Source organism: Ambystoma mexicanum, chromosome 2q (genome assembly GCF_040938575.1).
Source record: "Ambystoma mexicanum isolate Mex_15411 chromosome 2q, UKY_AmexF1_1, whole genome shotgun sequence".
In the NCBI taxonomy this organism is placed as follows: domain Eukaryota; kingdom Metazoa; phylum Chordata; class Amphibia; order Caudata; family Ambystomatidae; genus Ambystoma; species Ambystoma mexicanum.
In genome coordinates, this window is record NC_090924.1 from 1,442,487,517 (window position 1) to 1,442,512,294 (window position 24,778).

The 24,778-nt window shown below is 47.6% G+C and overlaps 1 protein-coding gene across 1 annotated transcript in view; it reads left to right on the top strand.

Moving 5' to 3' along the window:
- The window catches only part of LOC138570257 (zinc finger protein 850-like), a 158,125-nt gene that overhangs the window by 107,643 nt on the left and 25,704 nt on the right, over positions 1-24,778 (top strand). The window lies entirely within an intron of this gene.

Sequence of the window (24,778 nt, forward strand, 5' to 3'; positions counted from 1 at the left end):
ATTTCTGTGTTAAAGTGCTAAGTACTTCCAGTGCGCTCTGCTCCTTAAGGACAAGAGGGCCAGATCATATCTCCTCATATCTCATCACAGCTGGTGGAACGCTGTTAGGAACATGTAAAACATGTAGGAACATGTAAAATTTGCCTCCATATTTTCCCCTCAATAGTCCGGGAAAGATCAAATACCCGACCTGTAAGCATTTCGATTCCACTTAAGATCTTCGGGACAATCTTCCCCTCATGGAACTTAATATATGGGAGGGTGGAAAACTTTCCAAACTTCGAGTCAACTCGGAGTAACTGATTCCCCATGGCAACACCAGGAGAAAATAACCAGTCCTTCCCTAACAGCCTAGACTCTCGGGGAAACCTAGGAAATCCGGGACCTAGGAAATCCAGGATACATAAAAGGTTCCACTCTTTCCAGCACCTCGCATCCCACACACCACTTAAATCCCTTGCTGAGCTTTTTCCTTTTAGTTACAAAAGCACAACCTGTGTTTTAATAGAATTATTGTTTAGGTTGTGAGCTGTAGCAAAGTATGAAAAATCATTTATCTGATGCTGGAGGCCCATAGGAGTAATATCAAATATCAAGAAATTGTCTGCATAAGCGAGCAAGGTGATCTTCCATGTATGCACTTTGGGAGCCGCCAATGCAGCCTTCATGAGATAATCTCCAATATTGCACAAATGTAGGTTGAATAGGCAGGGTGAAAGTACGCGACCCTGCCTAACCCTCTAGCCGCGGATCCTGGCAGGGCCAAACTCAGCCTTTCATCCTTGCGAGGTCGATAACTGAGCACCACACACCGTGGGTAATAATAAGCAGTGCTCAGATACCTGAGGGTTCGTAGCGCTATATAAATGCCAAATTATTATGATTATTTATAGTTCCCATTCTTCTGGACATAGAGCCATCACGGTCCAACTGAATCTTAATATTCGAGTTTGTATGCAGGGCTATTATTATTTGGAGGAGCCCACCTGGAAATCCCCATCCTTGCAACTTTGACCACAGCAACTGACAGTCTACCGCATCAAAAGAGGCAGACAAATCTATTGTTGCCAAAAAATCTGAATCATTTCTTTTATTCCAGACTTGGCTCAGAGCCTTTAAAATCAAGCCATTCTATACTGTATTGTGATTCTTGCGGAAATCAATCTGCCACTTTGGAATCCTGCAAACCGACTTTTGCCAGAATGCCACATGTTGTTGCAGAATGACCGAAAACACTTTACTGTCCGCGTCCAGGATGGCGATTGGGCAATAGTTAGCTGGATTTGAGCGGGAACCCTTTTTATAGATCGGGATGAAGGGGCCCCTGAGGGACCCTTGGATGTGGAAACAAGGCACAGTCACCACACACAAATAGATACGCCAAACACGAGGTTCTGTTCCCAAAATCTAGGGTTTATTGCAATACAAAATAGGCCCAGTTGGCCAAGTGGTCCTACGCCCCGTAATGTGTGTCTAACAGACCTCAGGGGATGCAAGAGAGTGCGAGACGTACATCAGTTATGTATATACAAACGGAGCATCTTACAATCAGTAATGACACATTTGATGCCGCCCCCAATTCATTTCCCTTTGAATTAGAGGCGATGATTGACCAGTGTGACAAATATGACACCTTAGACCACCATGTTTAGTAACAGTTTGCAATCTCCAGTTTTACAGACACCATTCTTTGTTTGCGAGAACACAGCGTTTCTGTTTTTCATGGGCAGCTGCGCGTAGGAGGCACATACCAGGCCTCACTATCTCTAAGTTTCGATTCTCGCTCTAGAAGTCAGCCCGCTCTCCGGGGCCTCACTGGGCTCAGAAAGGGGGGCCGTAAAGAAGATCATAATTCAACTCTTTAAATGCTAGTTTTGTACATTGCTATTCTTTCAGGAGACTCGCTGGCATTCGTGTACTGATTAAATGCCTTGCTCCCTGTCTTCAAGGATATGTGAAGGAGGGAATCAGGCATTTCTGTCTGGCTCTCCAGTGTAATGTTTCAACATGTTTCTTAGGCTTGGACCATTGAAGCGAAATAATATCTACAGCAAAGCAGTTTTACATGAGGCAAAGTGGCAACGTTAGAGAAAGCAGAGAGAAAACAAAATGGCGATTCTGGTCATCTTAAAATGGCTTCACTCTAGTTAAACTAATAGCTACGTAATAACTAATGAATGTATATTCTTTCACTGTAAATTAGGCGGTTGGTCTTCGGCCAACCAATTATCATTCATTTCCGGACCCTCAAGGGGTGTTTGGTTTTTCTGGACTGACAGGGACTATGGGCCTCATTACACGGAAGGCGGTAATGGTTAACGGCCACCGTTAATGGTAACGGTGACCGTTAACCATTACCGCCTTACTACGAGGTCCCTTAGCGGGTTGGTGCTTTAACGCCTGCTTTTTGCAGGCGTTAAAAACCAACCCGCTAAGGGACCTTGGTGCTAATTACGGCACCGCAAAATTGCGGTGCCGTAATTAGCGCCTTCCCCATTCCCATAGAGCCCTATGGGGCAGAAATGGGAATGGGGAAGGGCAATGGCAGAAGGGAGATTTACCGCCCCTCCAACCTTGGAATGGGGCGCTAAATCCCCTTTCTGCCAAGGCGGTGCCGGTATTTTACCGGCATGAGCCATGGCGCTAATAGCGCCATGGCTCACCACCTTCCGTGTAATGAGGCCCTATGTGTGCGGTTGACCATGAAGCAGGGAATGTCAAATTTTCTACAATGTCTTTAAAAAGAGTAGTTAAAATAGTTGCCCAGGTTTCAGGATCCCCTTTAAAAAGAACATTATAAAGATTATTAGGGCCGGGCACCCGCGATGAACAAATATTTTGGATGATTCCAAAAACGGATTCATAGTCAAATAAAAGGAACCAGTCCTGTTTGCCTGTGAGAGGTATGCAGAGAGAATTACTCCTGGCCTCACTAGAACATGCGAATACCTTGTTAAAATGTGCGATTCTTTTATGCTCAGAGATCAATACAGTTCTGTAATGAGATTGGGAGCCCTGCATGTCGTTTATTAAAGGCCAAGATGCTCGAGCATCTTTATTTCTCAAAGACCAGAGCATAGCTTCAGCATCTAGCTGTACTGAAGAGGCCCGATTACCCTTCAACCATGATCTGTAAGTATATTGAATTTTATTAATCAATGATTGTTTTTGTTCGCAACTGAGTGAATTCCGGCTTTTAGTAACCCTAATATCCGCACGCATAATACTTTTTATTTTTTTTTGGGCTACAGCAATGTCATAAATATGCCAAAAGAATCAAATTGCCAATCCAAGGAGGTGTTAACCAGACAATTCAATGCAGACGCATTAACTCTGTTAACTAGGGTAGGATTCCAACTCATGCGGTTACCAGCATTGTTGATACTAAGAGAAAGAGCAGTAGTTTCAGGGAGGTCACAGGCCACGGAATGAAGGAAAAAAATAGTTGACGAATAACTGTGGTCACTAAAGTTGTTATCACAGATGGACAGAGAGAGACAGCGCTCAAACAGTGATGTGCTCACCTAGGTGTAATTGATAGTGGAATATACCCTCCCATTACACCATGTGGATTTACTGGGTTCATCCCCATTCACGCAGCCATTCAGTATTTCTAAACCAAGCCCTTTTAGATTTTGTACCCAAATGTTGCCATATTGTTTCTTTCCCAGAGGAGTCTGAGACACATGTGTGCCTGTTTGGATTGCTAGACAGTTAGCATTTAAGTCTCCCAATAAAATGAGTTGACCATCCTCATTCTGTTCCAGCCAATTGTTGACATGGGTGACTATCTCTTCAATAAAAGTACCTAAGGGGCCCAAGCCATTGTGCCAGTATATGTTTAATACTAATATATCCCAAGCAATGTCTAATCTAAGCCTGATGTGAGTGGCCAATAGTCAAAAAAGTATTGAAGTTGAATTCACAATGGATATCGGGCTTGAGATTCTGACCATTGTCAACAGTCCACCAAACAGCCTGTCCTACACGCCTTTTTTTGTAACTTGAGAAGTGATTGCATAGCCGTCAAGGGAGGGACACTGTTGCAGCCATTCTCTTGCAGAGCAATCAGTGAGAGATTTTTCAACATTCTTCCAACTTCTGGATTGGATAACAAAACGTTGTGACCACTAGTGCAAGGACAACTGAAAACCTGTTTGGGTGAAATTAGGGATGCAAAAGAAAATGTGTGTATCTGTTAACTATTGGCACCCCAGGAAGACGGGACAAACGTCTTTGGGAATATTCTGCCAACCCAGTGCCCTGAGGGTACTTGTTTTGCCTTAAATGTTTATTTTCCCTACAAAGGGCTGCCACAAAGTCCTTAAGGGACTTCTCCTCACCAAAACTTTTTTGTTGGCCGAGTATCGGCTCTGTATAGAGCGAGAGATCCAATCCCATTGACCTTATTGCATCCAATTCCTTGAATAAAAGATCGAGCACGATCCCAGACTTAAAATATAGGATTACTCAATCTGTTCTTTATCGATCAGCAAAAAACACTTGATCAATATCGGCTGATGAAATAGATTTCAGGAGGGGAAAAGAGCGCAACAACCCCAGAACATTAGATCGATACAAAACAATATCTTTGTTTTCTGGAAGAACTCTTTCAAGCAAAACCAGCAACGCCCTAGAATGACCCTCAAATTCTGTACTCTGGAGATGAAACTCATCCCCCTGCCTCTTCTCACTAATCAATGTAGTGTTTGAAGCGGACTAGTGGGTGCTCTCACCGTCTGAGTGCCCCAGAACCCCCCACCTGGCTGTAATAGGAGCTACTGTTGATGCAGCAACAAGAGGTTTAATAATCAATGAAGATTCACTCTGAGTCACTCCTTGATTGAAAGGAAATGTGTTCCATGCCGAAATAACATCAGAAGCATGATGGGTGTTGGGGGCTCTTAAATGATCGTCTGGTTTCCTTGCCATCCCATTTGTCCCCATCCCCCCTTCACGTTGATGTTGATAAATGTCATAGAGTAGATCGTGTGTGGGCCGTGGGTTTGCCTGCAGGTGATCTGTCATGTGCATTATAGCAGATCCTGCCCACGGAAACCTTCCACCACCAGAACTGGGAGGTGTGGCCGGGGGAGGGGCACTGGTCAAAGAACTGGTTTGGGGACCCAGTGACTTCCCCCCTGGGTGAGAGAGGGCCCCTCGGTTCCTGTAGCCAAGCAATCATCCTGGGACATTAAACCTCCAGAAGTAGTCCGATGGACCACATCTGCTAAATTAAAATGCAGATCGCTAGCTCTCAGTTTGGATTCGTTCGCAGGTTTTTTCAAGAAAGAGCAGAGGAATTCTTTGGACGCGTGTCTGTTCTTATTTGGCATCGCAACGTTTTTAGACTTCTGTACTTGTTTACCACGTTTCCTACTGCCGTGAGGCAATTAAGCCTCCCAGCAGCAGTAGTCAACCGTGCACCCTTTCCTGGTTTAGTTAATCCCCCCAGGTTGGAGTCAATAACCCCCCGTCCCCCCCGCATTGCCATGATCCCCCACAGTCAAATCAACCAACACGGTGCTAATATTGGATGAGTTGATCAGGAGCCACGTGATACTGTAGATTCTGGACCCAAGTTGTTAATTGTCCCTTTCGAACGTACAGGCGTCACTGCTAAAATACAGGGGCTTCCACCCCAAGCATAATCCTTCTACAGCTAATAGAGCGATCTTGTACCTTGTGGGGCTGAGTCTAGGTCTGTTTGATGTGACCTCAAAGAGCTCGTAAATGAGACCATATCCACTTTGACAACCGCTGTTGACCATTTCTCTGTAGGCAATTGTTGGCTGTAAAGTAACTTAAATAAAAGCGACTCACGTAGCACAAACTGGATCTTCGTTTCTGATTTGAATGCCTCATATAGCATGACTAGCACTGCCAACACTTGGTTGATTTCCCCCAGCGCTTCGGGGACCAGGAATCCATCTGGGCCATTGGAGTGCTTAAAGGCTGCAGACAGCCACCCGGTTGGGGCAACTGCTGACGTGGAAGAAAATGAAGAGAATGAGGAACCTGGCTCAGCCGAGGCTTCCCTAGGAACATCAGGATGCACACTGACAGAGGTTGCAGAGGAGTTCCCAGGCCTCGATCACTTAGTGCTGCTTCCTGGCACACATGTTGCCATCAGCAGACAATCCCTGGATCGGCTCTTGTTGGACCAGACTTCTCGGAATAGTGGGGAAAAAGTTATTGGATTTCCATCGTTTCACGGGGTTTTCCACCACAATACTCGATGGCGCTCCCACTGGGTGCACAGCGTGCAATTCATTCAGAGCTATATGCATCAACACACTCTCCGATGGAGAAATGGGCAACTCCGGTAGAGGAAGTGTTACAGCCTGCAACACCTGATATTAGAGAATTATTGAAGACCTTATCCATCGGTAAAGTTGAACCACTCCTTAGATACATAGGGCCTCATTACACGGTAGGCGGTAAACCAGGGTGCTATTAGCACCATGGTTGCCGCCGGTACCATACCGGTTCCACCATGGAGAAAAGGGGAATTACCACCCTATTCCAAGGTTGGTGGGGCGGTAATTCCCCCATTCTCCATGGCCCTTCCCCATTCCCATTTTTGCCCCATAGGGCTCAATGGGAATGGGGAAGGGGCTAATTACGGTACCGCAAATTGCGGTACCGTAATTAGAACCAAGGTCCCTTTGCGGGTCCCAACTTTAACGGCTGGTCTACACCAGCCGTTAAGGTCGGGTACGCAAAGGGACCTCATAGTAAGACGGTAAGGGTTTACCGGTACCAGTGTCCTTACCGGTACCAGGAAACCCTTACTGCCTACCGTGTAATGAGGCCCATAATCTTCCTTGTTTGAGGCAAGGGTAGAAGATGGCTATGTATACGACCCCCAGCAGAGAAAGCACACTCCCTTTCTCCCAAAAAGCAAACAATGTAAAAACTTCCCAGCTCGTTCGAAATCAAATAAACAGAGATAGTCTTATTCGGACCGTTGGCTAACCTTTCAAAGTGGAAGTGAGGATCCTCGTCCCAGTCCTTCAGCAGTCGTCATCAGTCAATTAAGACCCAATAACCATGCATCCTCAGTGGAGGGAACCACAGCCCAACTCCAGAACACTCCGGAACACAACTGAACATTTAGCACACAATTTGCGGACGCTTCACGCTCTTGTAATGGTTTTGAGGCAGCAGTTGTTCAAGGGACTGCGTCCCAGGCTTCTCCACAACGGGCAGGCAGGGAGCAAAAAGACAAAGCTTCCACCAATATGGAGATGACACAACTGAACACTTAGCACACACTTCGCGGACGCTTCGCTTTGTCGCAATGGTTTTGAGGCAGCAATTGTTAAAGAAACCGTATTGCAGGCTTCTCCACAGCGAGTAGGCAGGGAGCAAAAAGATACCCACATCTGTGGGTCATTTCGAGTATGGAGGCAGCCATGGTGCTACTAGCACCATGGCTGCCCCCAAACTCGGGTCCGGGACCGGGTAGGTGGAATGGGGATTTACCGGGACATTCCGACCTATGCAGACCCGGTAAGTCCCCATGCCGAATACCATTCCCCATTCCCATTCGAGCCCCCATAGGGCTCAATGGGAATGGGGAAGGCGCTAATAACGGGCCTGCAAATTGCGGGCCCGTTATTTGCTCCATGGACCCCTAACGGGGCCCGCTAAGGACGTCTGGTCTAACCAGATGTTTTCAGCGGATCCCGCTAGGGAACCTCAGAATAGGGCGGTAAGGGGTTACCGGCACCGGCATCCTTACCGGTGCCATTAACCCCCAACCGCCAGGGTCGGAATGACCCCCATTGTTTGCTTTGTTTGGCACCACCAGGTATTGTAGGGACACTCTCCAACAACCAGACCAAAAGATAAACAATCAACACAGGACAAATATTCGATGCACAGCTTTGTAGGAAAAACATGTTTTATTCGGTACAAAAAGTCTCAAGCGGATCCGTAGAACCGGACTGACACAGAGTTCCCCCGATTATTGCATGGTAACAAAGTTATGAGGAGCAAAATCGTCATCTGTGAAGTAAGCAATAGATATCATTATCCCACCACCCTCATTGGCTACCACCTATATACACGCTAATGTTGCCCTATAGTCCCATGATCAATTTACCACATCTACTTTGACCCATTCCCCTACACACGTTGCCTGTTATGGCGTCAGGATCAAAACTAAGTACATGGTTGGTGGGTCAGTAGCTAACAGCAGCAACACATGTTCAGTAGTCACGTGATGTGCACAAATTAATCCTGCGGCCTTTATTGGCATCACCTCTCCTTCTTTTTTCCCAAATCACGGAACGTTCCAGAGACAGATCCTCCCTTACCTCACTGGGAACCCAGGTGCCCACCAAACACGTGACTGGGACTCCATTTTTGAGTCTTAAATTCAGCCATTTATGTGCCTGAATCGTGCACTCATGTGTAATTCAAATGGGACGGCCCACAATGAAGGAGGGCAGTAGTGCTCTAAATCTACACAGGGCTTGTTGGCATCCTAACCCCCTTGTGTCCTATTCCCATTTATTCAACCTTCAAAGGGGCACCTCCCTAATCTTTTCTCTGAGCGAAAACCTTCCTCTCTCAAAATCTTTAAAGCCTACAGCTGGACCTAATTGGTGTTTGCCAGTGGGGTGACGGTGTCTTGGTTCTTGGCCACATGATTCCTTTCTTCATGGATGGGAGGGGAACATTGTGGGCCTAAGCTACACATAGCCGCAGCTCCACATCAAAACCTGCAGTATTCTCATTGTGTACATGCATCTTGATTAAAAAGTGGTGGTACCCTTGCCATCTCAACCTAACAGCTTTGCCTCTGTCTCTGAGCCTCGCTCACCCCATCTCCTTCTGTTTCCTACCACAGTTTATTCAGTGCGCATCACTTTAACCTAATCTCATATACAAAACACTAACCCCAGGGCCTCAAATACATTGCCCTATCTAGAACCGCAACAATAATTTATTATGTTGCTTATTCTGTGTTGCAACATGTGTAAGTTCTGATTTGTGTCAAACTAGCTACAAAGACCACATGCACATTTCTGCTGCACCAAACACAACCTGCTCCCATTAAAATGTTAGTTAGTACGTTTTCCACAGCCTGAACCTATTAGCTTGTAGGGGATGCCTTTGACGCCTTTGGGGCCTTTTGGCTGGAATTTGCAGATGGAGGTCCCTCGTACTGTGGATCCTCCGAGGAAGGCTACTTCCAAGTCTGTGAGGCCTGTTATGGATTCTAGACCCTCTTCAGTCCCTAGGCAGGAGTTCTTTCTTCCTCTGGATAATATCTATGAGGATGAGGAGAGGTCAGATTTGGAATTTGACCCTGTTGAGCCTGATGTGGTGCCTGACCTTTTTGGGGACAGTCAGTTGGAAGAGTTACGTCAATCTCTTCATGATGCCAGTGGTTTGGACCTTTCTCCGGAAGTGGAATTTGGCAGGCCGGAGTCTGGGGCTCATGCTCAGTCTTCTTATAGGACTGATGGCTAGGGTCACTGAGTATCTTGGTTTGGCTAGTCCCCTGGAAGCATTTATTCAGGATGACTTAACAGATATTGTGGATCAAGGTTCGTCCTCTGACCCAGTGTTGCCTTTTCATTTCACATTGCAAAAAAGGGTGGCAGCTGCTTGGCAGACACCGGAATCTCTTCCGGCGGTTAACAAGTTGTTAACTAAAAAATACTGCCCTTCAAACAGCCACCCCAGCTACCTTTCCTCTCACCCCACTCCCGAGAGTTTGGTGGTTCAGGCGGCTATGGCCACCTTGCGGCAGGCAGCGTAACCTACCATCCCTCCTGATAGGGACGAGAAACGTTTCGATGGTTGGGCACACAAGGTGTTTTCTGTGGGGAGTATGGCGCTGAAGTCAGCCAACTCCACTTTTGCCTTAGCCAGATTTTCACACACTCTGTAGATCTGTGTTTCTCTAGCGGTTGAGCATATTCCCGAGGGGAAAGAAAGGGATGGGTCCCTTGCTCTCATCCAAGATGGCAAGGATGCCATGTGTGAATCCCTTCAGTCAGGATTGTACACGACCAACAGTGTTAGCCGATCCATGGCTGCGAGCACCATTATACGCAGATTTCCGTGGTTGCGGAAGTCAGGTTTTGCTCCGGATGTACAAGCCTGTCTTCTGAACATGTCCTTTGTTTGGCAGCAAGGCTGACAAGAGCCTGAATAGGTTGCAGATCTCAAAAGCTGCGGCTCAATCTTTGAGCGCAGCTACACGTCAACCTCTGTCTTTTCGTCCTAGGGGACAGCAGTGGAGGGGAGGTTCCTTTTGTTACTACTTCTCTTTTGGTACGACACGAGGAGCCGCCAGTCAAAGGGGTCAATGTAAAAGTACCCGTGGTGGTCAGGGAAATAGAGGTGCCAAAGCCGCTCAGACATCTCTCTCTTTGCCTTCAGGCGCTGCCGCAGCCGCTCCAAAACAACTATGAGGCCATGTTCCATTGTTCGCTGGTTGGGGATAGACTATCTCATTATCTCGAAGAATGGCAAGCTATTACTTGGGATGCGTAGGTTCTGGATACAATAGCCCACGGCTACTGCCTTCCCTTCCTGAAGCGGCCCCACGACAATCCACCGGGGACTGTCTCTTTGAAGCTTCCGGATCCGCTCCTTGGGCAGGAAATCTTGACCCTGCTGGAGAAAGGCGCTATAGAACTGGTGTCTGTAGCGGAGAAGAACAAGGGATGGTATTCCCCATATTTTTTGATTCCAAAGAAAGACAGGGGATTGAGACCCATCTTGGACTTGCGTTGGTTGAACAAACTCCTCAGGAAGGACACATCCAGGCCCTTCGACTTCAGGATTGGTTGGTGTCCCTGGACCTACAGGATGCTTACTTTCATGTGCCGATTCATCCAAAGCACAGAAAGTATCTGAGGTTTGCGGCTGGCAGCTCACACTTTCAGCTTCGGGTCTTGCCATTCGGATTGACCCCCACCCCCATGGTCTTCACCAAGCTAATGGTGGTAGTGGCAGCGTATCTCAGGCGTTGGGGGATTCACGTCTACCCCTACCTGGACGACTGGTTTATCTGCATGCGTTCTCCCAAGCAAGTGATGGATCATCTCCGTCTCACCTGCCGTTCCCTCCACCAGCTGGGCTTCTCCCTCAATTTCAAAAAGTCACATCTGACACTTTCCCAACAGCTCCAGTACATCGGGGCTGTGTGGGACACGTCCTTGGGGAAGTGCTCGCCTCCCACGGTGAGAGCTCATCACATTGTGCAGATGGTGGACATATTTCAGCATGCCCAGCATATTCAGGCTTTCAAATTCTTAAGGTTGCTGGGCCTCATGGCATCCTGCATTTGTCTTGTGCCAGAAACCAGGCTGAGGATATGATCCCTGCAATGGGTCCTCAGGATGCAGTGGTCAAAATTCTCAGGCAAGATGTCGGATCCCATTCAGATTCCATTCTCGGTCACCGAGGGGAATCTGATGAAGGGGGAGCCGTTTTGGCAACTTGGCCGGGGGTGACAGTAGTGACGTACGCTTCCCTCACAGGATGGGGAGCTCATGTCGTCGATCTGACCGCCAGCGGTCGTTGGTCTCTGTCGGAGTCCAAACGCCACATCAACCTGTTGGAGCTGAGGGCCATCACGCTGGCCCTGAAGGCTTTTCTGCCGTCTGTGTGGGGGAAGAGTGTCCTGATCATGACGGACAACACAGTGGCCATGCATTACCTCAACAAGAAAGGGGGGGTAGGGCCGCTCCCGTTGTGCAGAGAGGCAATCCAGCTCTGGTTCTGGGCAATCCAGCACAGAATATCACTCGGCAGTACATCTGGCCAGTGAGGAGAATGCGGTGGCGGACGCTCTGAGCAGTGGGAGTTGGCTCAGGAAGTCCTTCTGGAGATCTTTGCCATTTGGAGAACCCCACAAGTGGATCTCTTTGTGACCAGTGCCAACCGGAAGTGCGAGAGATTCTGCTCAAGGGAATTTCCTCCGAGAGGAGCCTTAGGAGACGCATTTGTCATGGATTGATCATTCCCACTTCTGTACGTGTTTCCTCCAGTCCTCGTCATTCCTCAAGTGTTAAGGCGGTTGCTGAGGTTCACATCCCACATGATCCTCATTGCTCTGCATCGGGCTAGGAGAGCGTGGTACCTGGACCTTCTAGAAATGTCCATCTGCCCTCCACACCATCTTCCCTACCAAGAGAATCTTCTCTCGCGTGAGGGGGGTCGGATTCTCCATCCAGAGGTCAAAACTCTCAACCTTCACGCTTGGTATCTGAAAGGTTGAGATATAAGGAGGCCGGCAACCAATTCCCTGTACCGTTGCCATTGGCGTAGGTTTTGTGACTGGTACAGAGGACACAATGTCAATCCTTTTTAGTGTTCCATTTCCATGGTTCTGTCTTTCTTGCTTTCTTTGGCCCACAGGGGCCTTCAAGTAGGTACCATTAAAGGTTACCTATAGCGCTGTCGATCTTCAAGCGTTCGTCTGAAGAATGTTCTTATTTTAAGATTCCTTTGATTTCTAAAAGAGCTCACTAAAGTGTTCCCGCTGTCCCCGTTTCAGGTGCCGGTATGGGATGTGAATTTGGTCTTGAAATTCCTGATGGGTGCTTCATTTGAACCTTTGCACTCTTGTCCTTTGAGACTGTTGTCTTTCAAGACGATTTTCTTGGTTGCGGTTACATCCGCTCGCAGAGTGAGTGAATTGCAGGCACTTTCCTCTAAACCACCCTTTACTGTGTTCCACAAGGATAGGGTTGTACTGAGGGTACGTCCTTCCTTTCTGCCTAGGGTAGTGTCTGAGTTTCATTTAAGCCAGAAAGTGGTACTTCCTGCTTTCTATCCTCCTCCTCATCCTGGTAAGGAAGAGGAGCGGCTCCGTAGGTTGGACCCTAGAAGAGCTCTGAGCTTTTATATTTCCAGGATGTCCATGGTCAGAGTAGACAATCAACTCTTTGTGGGGTATGATGGACACCAATTGGGCCAGGCTGTTACAAACAGACTTTGTCCAGGTGGATTATCCTCACCATTACTGAATGTTACAGATTGGCGGGCAGGGGCCCTCGTGAAGGGTTGCAAGCTCACTCCACTAGGGGTGTGGCTACTTCCACAGCCCTGCAGCAGGGAGTTCCTATTAGGAATATTTGCGACACAGCATCATGGGCTTCTATCCAGACCTTTGTCAAACATTACTCCCTGGATACGCTCCATGGTCAGGATATGGCCATTGGAAAAGCGGTTCTGTATTCTACAATCTGATTGGGCATTCTAAATTCTTCTCCCTCCTCCATTTTCTGGTACTGCTTTGGGAGTTTGTCAAAGATGTGGAATACGTTGGAGGACACAATCCATTCGAAGAACACGTTACTTACCAACTGGTAATGTTCTTTCGACTGGATGTTCCTCCAACTTATTCCACATAGCCCTCCCAGCCTGCCTCTCTGGAGAATTTCCTATGCTATTGCAGCTTGCGTTCCCTCAAGGCTGCGTGCAGTCAAGCAGGCATTAGGTACGAGCATGTCACACATTATGGCGGAAAAAACATAAACTGAGTCTACGGGCGCTGTGCGTCCTATTTATAACATCCGGTGACGTCACCCTCGACGGAGGCCTTCGAGGGAAATCGACCCGACGCCATCGACGCAGGAAAAATGTCCCAAGTAGCACAGCTGTGGACATTACATGTCAAAGATGTGGAATCAGTTGGAGGAACATCCAGTCGAAAGAACGTTACCAATTGGTAAGTAACTTGTTCTTCTATTTTGGTCCTTTGCACAACATCTGATTTATGCAATTTTGCATAATTCTTGATGAATTATATGAAATGTCCTTTATGTATGCATTGTGAAATTGTTTGTGTTTTAATACTGTTTTTCCATAACATTAATACATTAATAATATTCACGTATCTGCCTATACAGATCTATTATTACCTCTAGAGCCCTTGATTGAATTGGAATTTAAATAATTATTTCACGCTCATGCGGTGCCTTTTCTGTAGACATTTTTATTGTTCTTCCCCCGGTGCCTGCGTAGTGCGGGGAATACCCACACATAGGTTTGAGTTTCATCTAGCACCTTACATTATTTAGGCGGAAGAATGTACTACTAGATCATTGAAAATGCATAACAAACCATTACATCTTTGGCTGAAAAGGAATGTCTTGGAAAGTATTGCTTTGATTACTTACCGGTAATCTTCATTACTCCTAGTCCTACTCTTCCTCATTGCAGTACTTACTTCATGAGGCCCCTGCCTCCAACACAGGACCTTCTTATATTTCTTTAAATTCCTATAACTCCTCCCCCACATCCACGTCACTCAGTTCCATATTACCAAGCCAGAGCATGGGACTTTCCCCGCAGGGAGGGTGAGGACGGTCGTCAGTACCTTGATGAGGAAGAGTAGGACTAGGAGTAATGAAGATTACCAGTAAGTAATCAGAGCATTACCTCCACGTTCACTCTTCCTCGTCCCAGTACTTACTTCATGAGGTATACCAAAGCAGCAACGGGGAAACGGTCCCAATGAGACACAGAGCTAAAGACAGTGCAGCAAACACACCCACAATAACTCTTAATTCACATCCCCACAGACAAAACTCCAACCATGAAGGAACCAACCCCCCGAGTGGGAGAAACTCAACACATAGCGGTTGATGAAAATCCCTAGACCAGCCAAGACGGCAGCCATACAAATCTCTTGCAGAGAAAAACCCTCCTTGCAACCGCCCCTGATCATGCGCAGGCACAGGCAGGCCAAAAGCCACATAGGCCCTGGAGATCACAACCCGGAACCATCGGAAAATGGAAACCACAGATGCGTTATGCCCAACCCCAGCCAGACCACAAGCAATCAGAAGACTATCAGATTGGTGGAAAAAAGCAAACCTAGCCAAATACTCCAACACGTCCCGCCGGACATAATGTTAAGCCAAGCCACCTCCTGATGCATTCTCGGATCATGAAAGAAGTCAGGGACAACCAGATCCTGAGAGGTGTGAAAACCGAGATACAATGTTAAGATGGATTTCTAAACTCAAACCTTGTGGGCAATCGTTTAGGAGGCCACCCTCGGTTTAGTGAAACAGGGGAACCTTCTGAACAAGACAGAACAACCTAGGTCGCTAGGCAAGTGGTCAAGACTAAGGGCCTCATTACATGGATGGCGGTAGGGATTTACCGGTACCGGTAAAATACCGGTACCGGTAAATCCTACCGCCTTACTACGAGGTCCCTTTGCGGGTTGGGGGATTTAACGCCTGCTTTTTGCAGGCGTTAAAATCCAACCCGCTAAGGGACCTTGGAGCTAATTACGGCACCGCAAAATTGCGGTGCCGTAATTAGCGCCTTCCCCATTCCCATAGAGCCCTATGGGGCAGAAATGGGGAAGGGCAATGGCGGAAAGGGGATTTACCGCCCCTCCAACCTTGGAATGGGGCGGTAAATCCCCTTTCCGCCAAGGCGGTGCCGGTATTTTACCGACATGAGCCATGGCGCTAATAGCGCCATGGCTCACCGCCTACCGGGTAATGAGGCCCTAAGTCTCAGGAGGGGTGGGAGTGATCAGAAGCCCACAATAAGCACACACAGCAACAAACCACAAATTACTTTTAGACAAGTGTATATGAAAAATATCTATACATTTGTAATCGGCTGGACCAAATAGACAGAAGTAACTTTAACAAATGAGAAAACAGTTTTATTTATTTATTTGTTTATTTTTTCATTTATATAGCGCACATAACCCAGAGGCATCTAGGCACTTTTACCTTAAGAATTCAGTTACAGAATGTGCTTGTAGCAACAGGTTACAGTCGTTGCATGAAAGGAACACAAGAGTAGCAGCTTGCAAATTACAGCATTATCTTACGTTAGTTACAGGTCATTTACAATGGTAATAAGTTGCAGACCCCAAATGAATCGAGTGAATAATTTATGGATTCCAGAAGATACAGAAAGGATTGCATAGGTAACAACTGTTGGCTGCCTGAGAGACCACCACCTTAAGTTAGATGCGATCTTGGGTGAAAAGCCAGGTTTTTTAGCCTTTGCGGAAGGACAAAGAGACGGGTCTGTTCTCACGGCCGAGGGCATGGAGTTCCAAAGTTTGGTCGCAATCACCAGTAAGCTAGAGCCGCCTACTTTTTGACATCTGTACCGAGGGATAGCAACAAGGCCAGCGTAGGTGGAGCGAGTGGGTCTGTTGGACTGGGTTTTCGAGACTTGACTTATCAGGTACGCCAGAGCGTTATTAGAGAGGCATTTGTGCGTGAGTGAGAGGGTTTTGAATTTGATCTGTTCTCTGACCGGAAGCCAGTGCATATTGCGTCTGGCTGAGGAGATGTGTTCGTGTTTGTGGATGTTGAGTGCTGCTCTAATAGCATTGTTTTGCACAATTTGTAGTTTATTAATGTTTCAGGTATTAGAACCTGCAAAAAGGGAGTTGGAGTAATCAATCCTAGATAGGATAAGTTTTCTGGCAAGGTTTATGCAGTTGTCGGTGGATAAAAAGGGTCTGCTGGCTCTGATCAGTTTGGAGGTGTAGACTGCTGAGAAGACTGTAGCGTTGACTTGCCTAGTCAGGGTGAGTGAGAGTCAATGTAGATACCTAGGGTTTTTACTTCCTTGGCTACAGTTATGATGTTGCAGTTGATGTTGAACGATTTGTATGGTCGGGGTAGATTGTTCAGTTTAGATTGGCTACCTATGATGAGTAGTTCAGTTTTCTCATTGTTGAGGCATGGTGCCTCATTACGACCCTGGCGCTAAGGGATTACCGGTACCGGTAAGGGTACCCGTACCGGTAATCCCTTAGCGCCTGATTACGAGGTCCGTTTGCGGGTTGGAGACTTTGGCCCTCATTACGACCCAGGCGTTGGACCATGGTGCTAATAGCACCATGGTCCATGCCGGTAACTTACCGACTCCGCCATGGCGGAATGGGGAATTACCGCCCCATTCCGAGGTTGGCGGGGCGGTAATTCCCCATGCCGCCATGGCCCTTCCCCATTCCCATTGTTTGCCCCATAGGGCTCAATGGGAATGGGGAAGGCGCTAAGTACGGTGCCGCAAATTGCGGCACCGTACTTAGCACCAAGGTCCCTTTGCGGGTTGTTTTTTTAACGCCTGCTAAAAGCAGGCGTTAAAGTGCCACCCGCAAAGGGACCTCGTAATCAGGCATTAAGGGTTGTAATGAGGGCCTGCTTTTTGCAGGCGTTAAAAACCAACCCGCAAAGGGGCCGTGGTGCTAAGTACGGTGCCCCATCCTTTGCCTAGGCCCTCTTGGGGCCTAGGCTCATACTTAATAAAGACTTGTGTTTAGGGAACTACTTTATTTCAAGTGCCAGGCAACATGGAGGGATCCACATAGCTTGGCTCCTTGGAACCAAGCTATGCGGTATAGTGTTTTGGGTGTGGTAGCCTAGGAACTACTTTACCTGGACTACTTTCTTGAAGCTATTTAAACCACACCCGACTTGGATAACACGCTTCGCGTTACTTTGCAATCCTGCAACGTGACGCTCATCGTGTTCAGCTGTACCCACGAACCACGGAAGAACAGCATCTGTAAAGAGACAAAAGGACATCGTTAACAGCAGCAGCTTACCTGTAATTTCATCGTTAGCTGCCCACAGCTCCTGCGAACAGCATCCTAGGATCAGCACGTCTCCCGGACCGGCGGATCTGCAAAAAAGGAAGAAACAAGACATTAGACACTTTTACAACATAACGAATTGTGCCGAAAAGCTTACCTCGCAAGTCGCCCCTCGACCAGCATCGCCTCTGGATTTCATACACCGGATGAGCACTGCAATCTATGGGAAAGAAAAGACAACAGGTTAACAAAGGCAAGGCATCATAGCGCTACTTATCGCATCAAGGCGCTCTTAATACGCCATCATTTAACAGCGAGACCCAATTCAGCCAATGCATCACATTGGACTTCCGCGCACCTAAGGAAGAGAAAACGACATTATTTAAACCAAGAAAGGCATGCTAGAATACCAACAATATACAACAGCAATAAGACCTACCTGAAAGACTCAAAACGGGCCAGCATCAGTGAAGCAACTAGATCGCATTGGCCCACAAAGGACAACGCGCCCCTGCCAAGAAGGAGAGCACACCTGAATTAAGGTCCAGAGGGGCTGCGGGCATACAGGGTGGTGGGAGGTTGCTTACCCCAGTTGCCCAGTCTTGAACATTGCCCACCTGTATTCCAGGCAGAACTTCCCTGCTGGTCACACCTGGGAACTGCAGAGAAGGATACCAGAGTCCCTACGGCTGGGTGGCGTCCCCGTGGATACCATGTGAGCGTAACAGGTAGTTGGTAGGGACTTCGGGTCCAATGTAGGTTTTTTGAACAACGGGAGTACCCAGGCTTCTTTCAGGTTATCAGGCACTTTGCCAGAAGAGAAAGAGTTATTGATCAAGGTTGTGATGAAAGGCACAAGCTCATTGACACAGTCTTTAATGAGGGTGGCAGAGCAGATGTCCCCTTGGCATCTTGAGGGCTTCAATCCTTTGATGATTTTTATGGTTTTGGCGGTGGGCACAGGTGTGAATTCAAATTTGTGGGCGATAGAGGGTGGCTGTTATGACTTGATCTTGATGGTCGTGTAGATTAGTAATGCCTCCGTCCCCAAGTACCACACAGACAACGAGATATTCAGTGCCTGTGCGGTCTTTGAGGCCACAGGTTGTTTTGTGAGCCGTCAGGTCTGGAACCGGGAACAGCCGGAAGGACCCCTGGAGCACTGCAAGGCAATAAGTGATTATCAAACAATGTGTGTGTTGCACAATGAATACCCAGCAAGGAAAAAGAGCACCGCTTAACCTAAGAGTATAGGAAGTGTCACCCTGAAGGATAGTGGGGCCCGGGACAGGGCTTGAACTTCCAGTAGCAGAGGGTCGGGGGTTGGTGTGCGAAACTCTGTGGATGGGCGCACACCGTGGTTTGAGGCAGTCCAGGTCATGCAGCCAGGCGAACGCCTTGCAGAGGCCGGTGGCCAAAGTACCAAAAACAAAAACGAAATCCGTGAGGCAGTCCAAATCCAAGTCCGAGGTCGTGAAAAAATGCAAAAGCCAAGGTTCAAAAGTGCCAGGGGTTAGACAAAGCAATCCAGTAGACAAATCCGAGGTCGTGACAGAGTTCAAGCCAAAGTTCAAAATGCCAAGGGTTAGACAAAGCAATCCAGTAGACAAATCCGAGGTCGTGCAAAGATCGTAGGAGCAAGGTTCAAAACAAGGAACAAGAGCCGTACAGTACTGAAAGAGTTCAGCTGTGAAGCAACGCTTCCGTGTTCTTGGACGCTTTTGAATCATTGGGAGAATTCACGTGATGCGTCAGAATGACACGTGATGCGCATCATGTGATGCGGGATGCGTTGTCGCCACGTGACTCCTGGCAGTGCTAGCCCCCTCACGTGATGCGTGATCGTGTTGGCCCCCTCACGTGACGCGAGGATCGTCGCAAACGATGCGGATTGTTGCGGGCTGCCAGTGGAAGTCTCCATTGTAATTGTCAGCGCTGGGATGGCCGGTAAACCCCTGGTTCAAACAGTGTCCTGGTGTGGCAGGTAAGAGGATGCAGTCTCCGACTGTCAGAGTGCATATGCGGGATCCCCTGATGGTGTTTGGCAGAGGCCGGGCGTGCGGAGGGAGCAGGGAGAGGGTGTGCGGGGGAAAGCGTGACAGTGGCACTGTTTCAGTGTGTCTGAGTGGTATGCATTCCTGCCAGTGGTCCTGATTGGATCACTGCTGGGATGCGTGTGTGGGCTAGTCCTGCTATTGGCTAGTGAGAGTTTCAGCTCTTACCTGGCTTTTAGGATAAGAAGATGACCCCTACACCCATTCTTCAGAGATTCTGGAGCATCATGAAGGAACCAAGTATCTTGTCCAGCTGTGAGACCTGCAAAGAAACCTGATACCTGACTGAAGGAGGCCTGGCACCCAACGTCTGCTGCTGTCCTGGAGGAGCCCTGTCTTGCTTGTTGTTAGGACTGATTTTCTATACTCTGGCCTGGTGGACAGATGTATAGAAGGCCAACCTATATTGTGACAGGAATAACTCGGGGAAGCTGTAGCCAAACCTCTTTAGGTAGCAGTGAAAGGCGGTCTAGGCTAAGTTCTTCAGAGGGGGTGAGCTTGTAAAGGGTCCATAATGAGGTCACACAATGGGAATAACAGATTACACTTAGACACAATGTATAAAAATGCTGTTATTTATTTATGGCCAAAACACACTATAGGAAAGGTGCAGTAAAGAAAAGAAATGTCCTAACACAAGCCCCCTGCCCCCCAGACTAAGGGACAGGGGGAACTAATCCACTTTGTATTCTTTCTTTTAACATCTATCAACCACTTCAAAGGCTTAGGGGGAGCATATACAGTGAAGTGAGTCCCATGGATGTAGGACCTCAACTTCCTAAGGCACCATACAATGGAAAAACATCTCTTCTCCACCACGGGCCAACTGAGTTCTCCACTCCTAGACTGGTAGCTGATTAGACATATAGGATGTTCCTCACCTTTGTCATTAAGCTGTGAACATTTTCCAACTATCACAGAAAGGTCTCTGCCAATCAGGTGTCCTTAAACCAGGGGTCTGACCTAGGGATTCTTTCAGGCCAGGGAGATCTTCTCACACTCAGAGGTCCATAAGAACTCTTTAGGTCCCCTATGAGTAGTGAGGAACAGCTATATTTCTATAGGCTGCAACATTGATCCTCTATTTCCCAGTGAGGCCCACGAAAGTCCTCACTTGGGCTTGGGTAGTGGGGGTTGACCAGTTCTGTCAATTAGGTACTTTACTGACAAGAGGTTGCATCTTGCCCCCACGTACACCAATAGCTCTTGTTCAGTTTGACACGTGGCTGTATTCCTGAACAGGTGTCATGATGCCTACCCCCGGGGAACCAGACCAGGTCCAGCAAACCCGGAAGCAGACATCAAGTTATTTTGAGCAAGCCCAAAAACCCCTGCTATATGGCGCCTATGGCGCCAGGCTCATATGAAGAGTCAGTAGAACTTACCTGATGCAGACCATGCTGCAGAGCTCCAAGCCAAATGAGGCTTGGAAGGGACTATTTTACCTAGGGACTATTTTTTACTCGGGTGGGGCTGGGGTGGAATACTTACCTGGGACTACTTTGGAGGCTATTTAAACCACGCCCGAAGAGCAGCACACGCTTCGTGTTATTCTGCATCCAGCAGCGTAACGATCACCGTGTCTGCAAGCCTGCATCCAGTCTTCTGCCACGCCCGCCTCGAGTCTGCAGCTCCTAGAAAAAGGGAGGAACAGAAGCACTTTTTATGCAGACCTGGAGCCTTCCCAAACGATCAAGCCAAGGTAGCCTTTGTATTGTCATATCTCAGCGGCAGTGCAGCTGATTGGTCAATTCCACTAGTTACTCAGGATGACCCAATTCTAAGGGATTTTCAGTGCTTTCAAACTAGCATGGAAAGACTATTTGCCCGGCACTCCCAAGGACAGGCCCTGGATAACAAACTTTTGTCCCTACGACAGGATAACCAGAACCTTCTATCCTACATCGCGACCTTTAATAGGTTAATAGTGGAAACTGGATGGCCTGAGGTAAAACGAATCATGTTATTTCATCGAGGGCTTTGAGGAGAACTCAAGGATATCTTGGCTCACGTCGTGAACCTACCTCAAGACTGCGCTGAATATATAGACTTAGTGGTCCAGTTAGATCACAGACTTCAGAACAGAAAGGCTGATCGAGCCAAGTTTGAGAATCGGGTGTTGGTCAAAACCCACGCTAACCCCAAAGGAGCAGAAGCTTCAGAACCCATGCAAATCGGAGGGGTTAAAAGACCCTTAACCCAGAAGGAAAGAGAAAGGAGACGGCAAATGCAATTGTGTCTATATTGTGGAACTTCTGGACATTTTCTACGGGATTGCCCTGTAAAACCACCCAAGAAGGTGGTAGGAGCTGCTGGTAAAAGCCATATGGAGTCAGACTCGGGAAACGACCACGCCCGACAAGCATAGAGGTCCGCTTGCCGAGCTTGAAGAAGGATACTCAGACCTCGCATTTCATCATACCAATCGTCCTCGTAGATCCAGGGCAGCCATCGCGTATGCACGCAGTAAAGGTATATATTGATAGCGGGGCCATAGGAAACTATGTGGACTATGAATTGGCTTCCAGGATGAATCTACCTCTCTGCCGAAAAACCACCTCAGATGTCATCACCATAGTCGATGGAACTGAAATTGCCTTTGGGCCTGTAACTCATTCCATCGCAGAGATGACACTATTGGGTCAGGATGGGCATCGAGAGACTATTGTGTTTGATCTAATCAAAGCCCCACAGTTCCAAATAATACTGGGGATACCTTGGTTGGAAACACATAATCCTTGTATTGATTGGCGAGAGAAGAGAATAACCTTCCTGGATTGTGCACAAACCTGTTATCCAAAGAAAAATCAGAACGCAGGCCTGGCCACAGTAACCACAGCAGTCATGCAACTACCTCCAGAATACCAAGAATTCCAGGATGTTTTCCAAAAGGAACAGGCAAACACCTTACCTCCTCACAGATCGTACGATTGTCAAATCGATCTCATACCCGGTGCACAACCCCCTTGTAGCAGGATATATGCCCTTACGGAACCTGAGAACCTTCACCTACGACAATACTTAGACCACCCGTGCCCTGAACTTCCATACATAGTGGAAACTGATGCATCCAGTCTAGCCATGGGAGCTGTCCTGTCTCAAAAGGACCCTGAAACTGGCCAGCTTCACCCAGTAGCATTTTGGTCCAGAAAGTTCTCGGCACCCGAGTTAAACTATGCGGTTACCGAGTTATTAGCCATAAAATCCGCCTTCAAGGCTTGGCGGCACTATCTTCTCGTTGCCAGGCATACCATTACTGTGATCACCGATCACTGGAAATTACAGTATTTAAAGACAGCCAAGGCCCAATCATCACGTCAACTCTGATGGGCATTGTTCTTTGCCGAGTTCGATTTCGTGATAACCCATCAACCAGATGGTAAGAATGGTAAAGCAGACGCCTTATCCCGAATAGGGATGGGAGAGGCAGAGGTGAACCCTGAACCAGTACCTATAATTTTCGAACAAAGGATTCTTGGCATGACTACTCTACAGACACTAGAGGACATTCAGGTAAAGATCCAGCAACTCTTTGATCCTACAGCCCTGCAGGACTGGGTAAAGAAAGGCCCGGACTACTCTGTCACCAATGATCTGCCTTATTACCAAGGGCGGCTATTTCTGCCACACAAGGAACTACAAGAGCTAGTCATTTTCCCGTTATCGTGATACCCTAATGGAGGGGCGCCCAGGTATTGCAAAAACTGAAGCTAAACATAAAAGACAATTCTGGTGGCCCATCTGGCGAAAGGATATTAAATCATTTGTGATGTCTTGTGGTATTTGCGCCCAAAACAAAAGTCAAAAGAAAAAAACCAGCTGGACTCTTACAACCTTTATACATTCCGCCTACACCATGGCACACCTTATCGTTAGACTTTATTACCGATCTACCTCCTTGTAATGGGTTTACCACCATTCTAGTTATTGTGGATCTTTTTTCCAAGATGGCCCACTTTATTCCTTTAAAAGGACTACCTTCAGCTTCAATCCTGGCCAAAGAATTCCTCGAAAACATTGTTCGCATACATGGATTTCCGTCCGTGTTGGTCTCTGACCGGGGCAGTCAATTCATTTCACATTTCTGGAAGAAATGTCAATTGGCGCAAATCGACGTGAGATTATCGACCAGTCACCACCTCCAAACCGACCGTCAAACGGAGAGGACCAACCAGACTCTTGAACAATACCTGCGTTGTATGTTACATCAGACTGAGAGTGATTGGAAGGACATTCTTTGGATCGCCGAATATGTATACAATAATTCAGTACATTCTGGAGCTGGACAAAGCCCCTTTTATACCCTATATGGGCACCACCCTCGAACCTCAGACCTTGACTCACCCCAACACTTAGAAATGCCCGCAGTGGACCATCTACACGCTACGATTACACAAGCCTTTAAGGAGGCAACTGCACATTTAAAACAAGCGAAGGAGAAATATAAGAGAGATGCTGATCGGCACAGAAGTGATACTCCACAGTTCCAGATAGGGGATCGAGTATGGTTGGCCACAAAACACATACCTCTCAAGGGAACGCAGACCTTTAACCCTAGATATTTGGGACCTTACTCTATTAAGGCCATTATCAACCCAGTGGCCATCAAGTTGGACTTATCTGCTAATATGCAAATTCACCCCATCTTTCATGTGTCACTTTTGAAGCCAGTGCAACCAGGGACAAGACTAACAAAGCCACCAGACCCCATCCTTCTAGACGGGGAACCCGAATTTGAGGTTAAGAACATCCTGGACTCCAAGATGGTGAAGTCAAAACTTTTTTATTTAATCGACTGGAAGGGTTACGGACCACAGGAAAGGTCTTGGGAACCTAGTGACCACGTGCATGCACCTCGATTGGTGAAAAGATTCCACCGAAATTTCCCAGACAAACCAAAACCATGAGGAAGATTGACTTTAGGAGGGGCCTTGGGGGGGGAGTGCTGTCATGATGCTTACCCCCAGGGAACCAGACCAGGTCCAGCAACCCCGGAAGCATGCATCAAGTTATTTTGAGCAAGCCCAAAAACCCCTGCTAGGGGCTGTTTCGGAGGCTCATATGGAGAGTCAGTCCTGGCGCCATATGCAGACCATGCTGCAGAGCTCCAAGCCAAATGAGGCTGGAAGGGACTATTTTACATAGGGACTATTTTTTACTT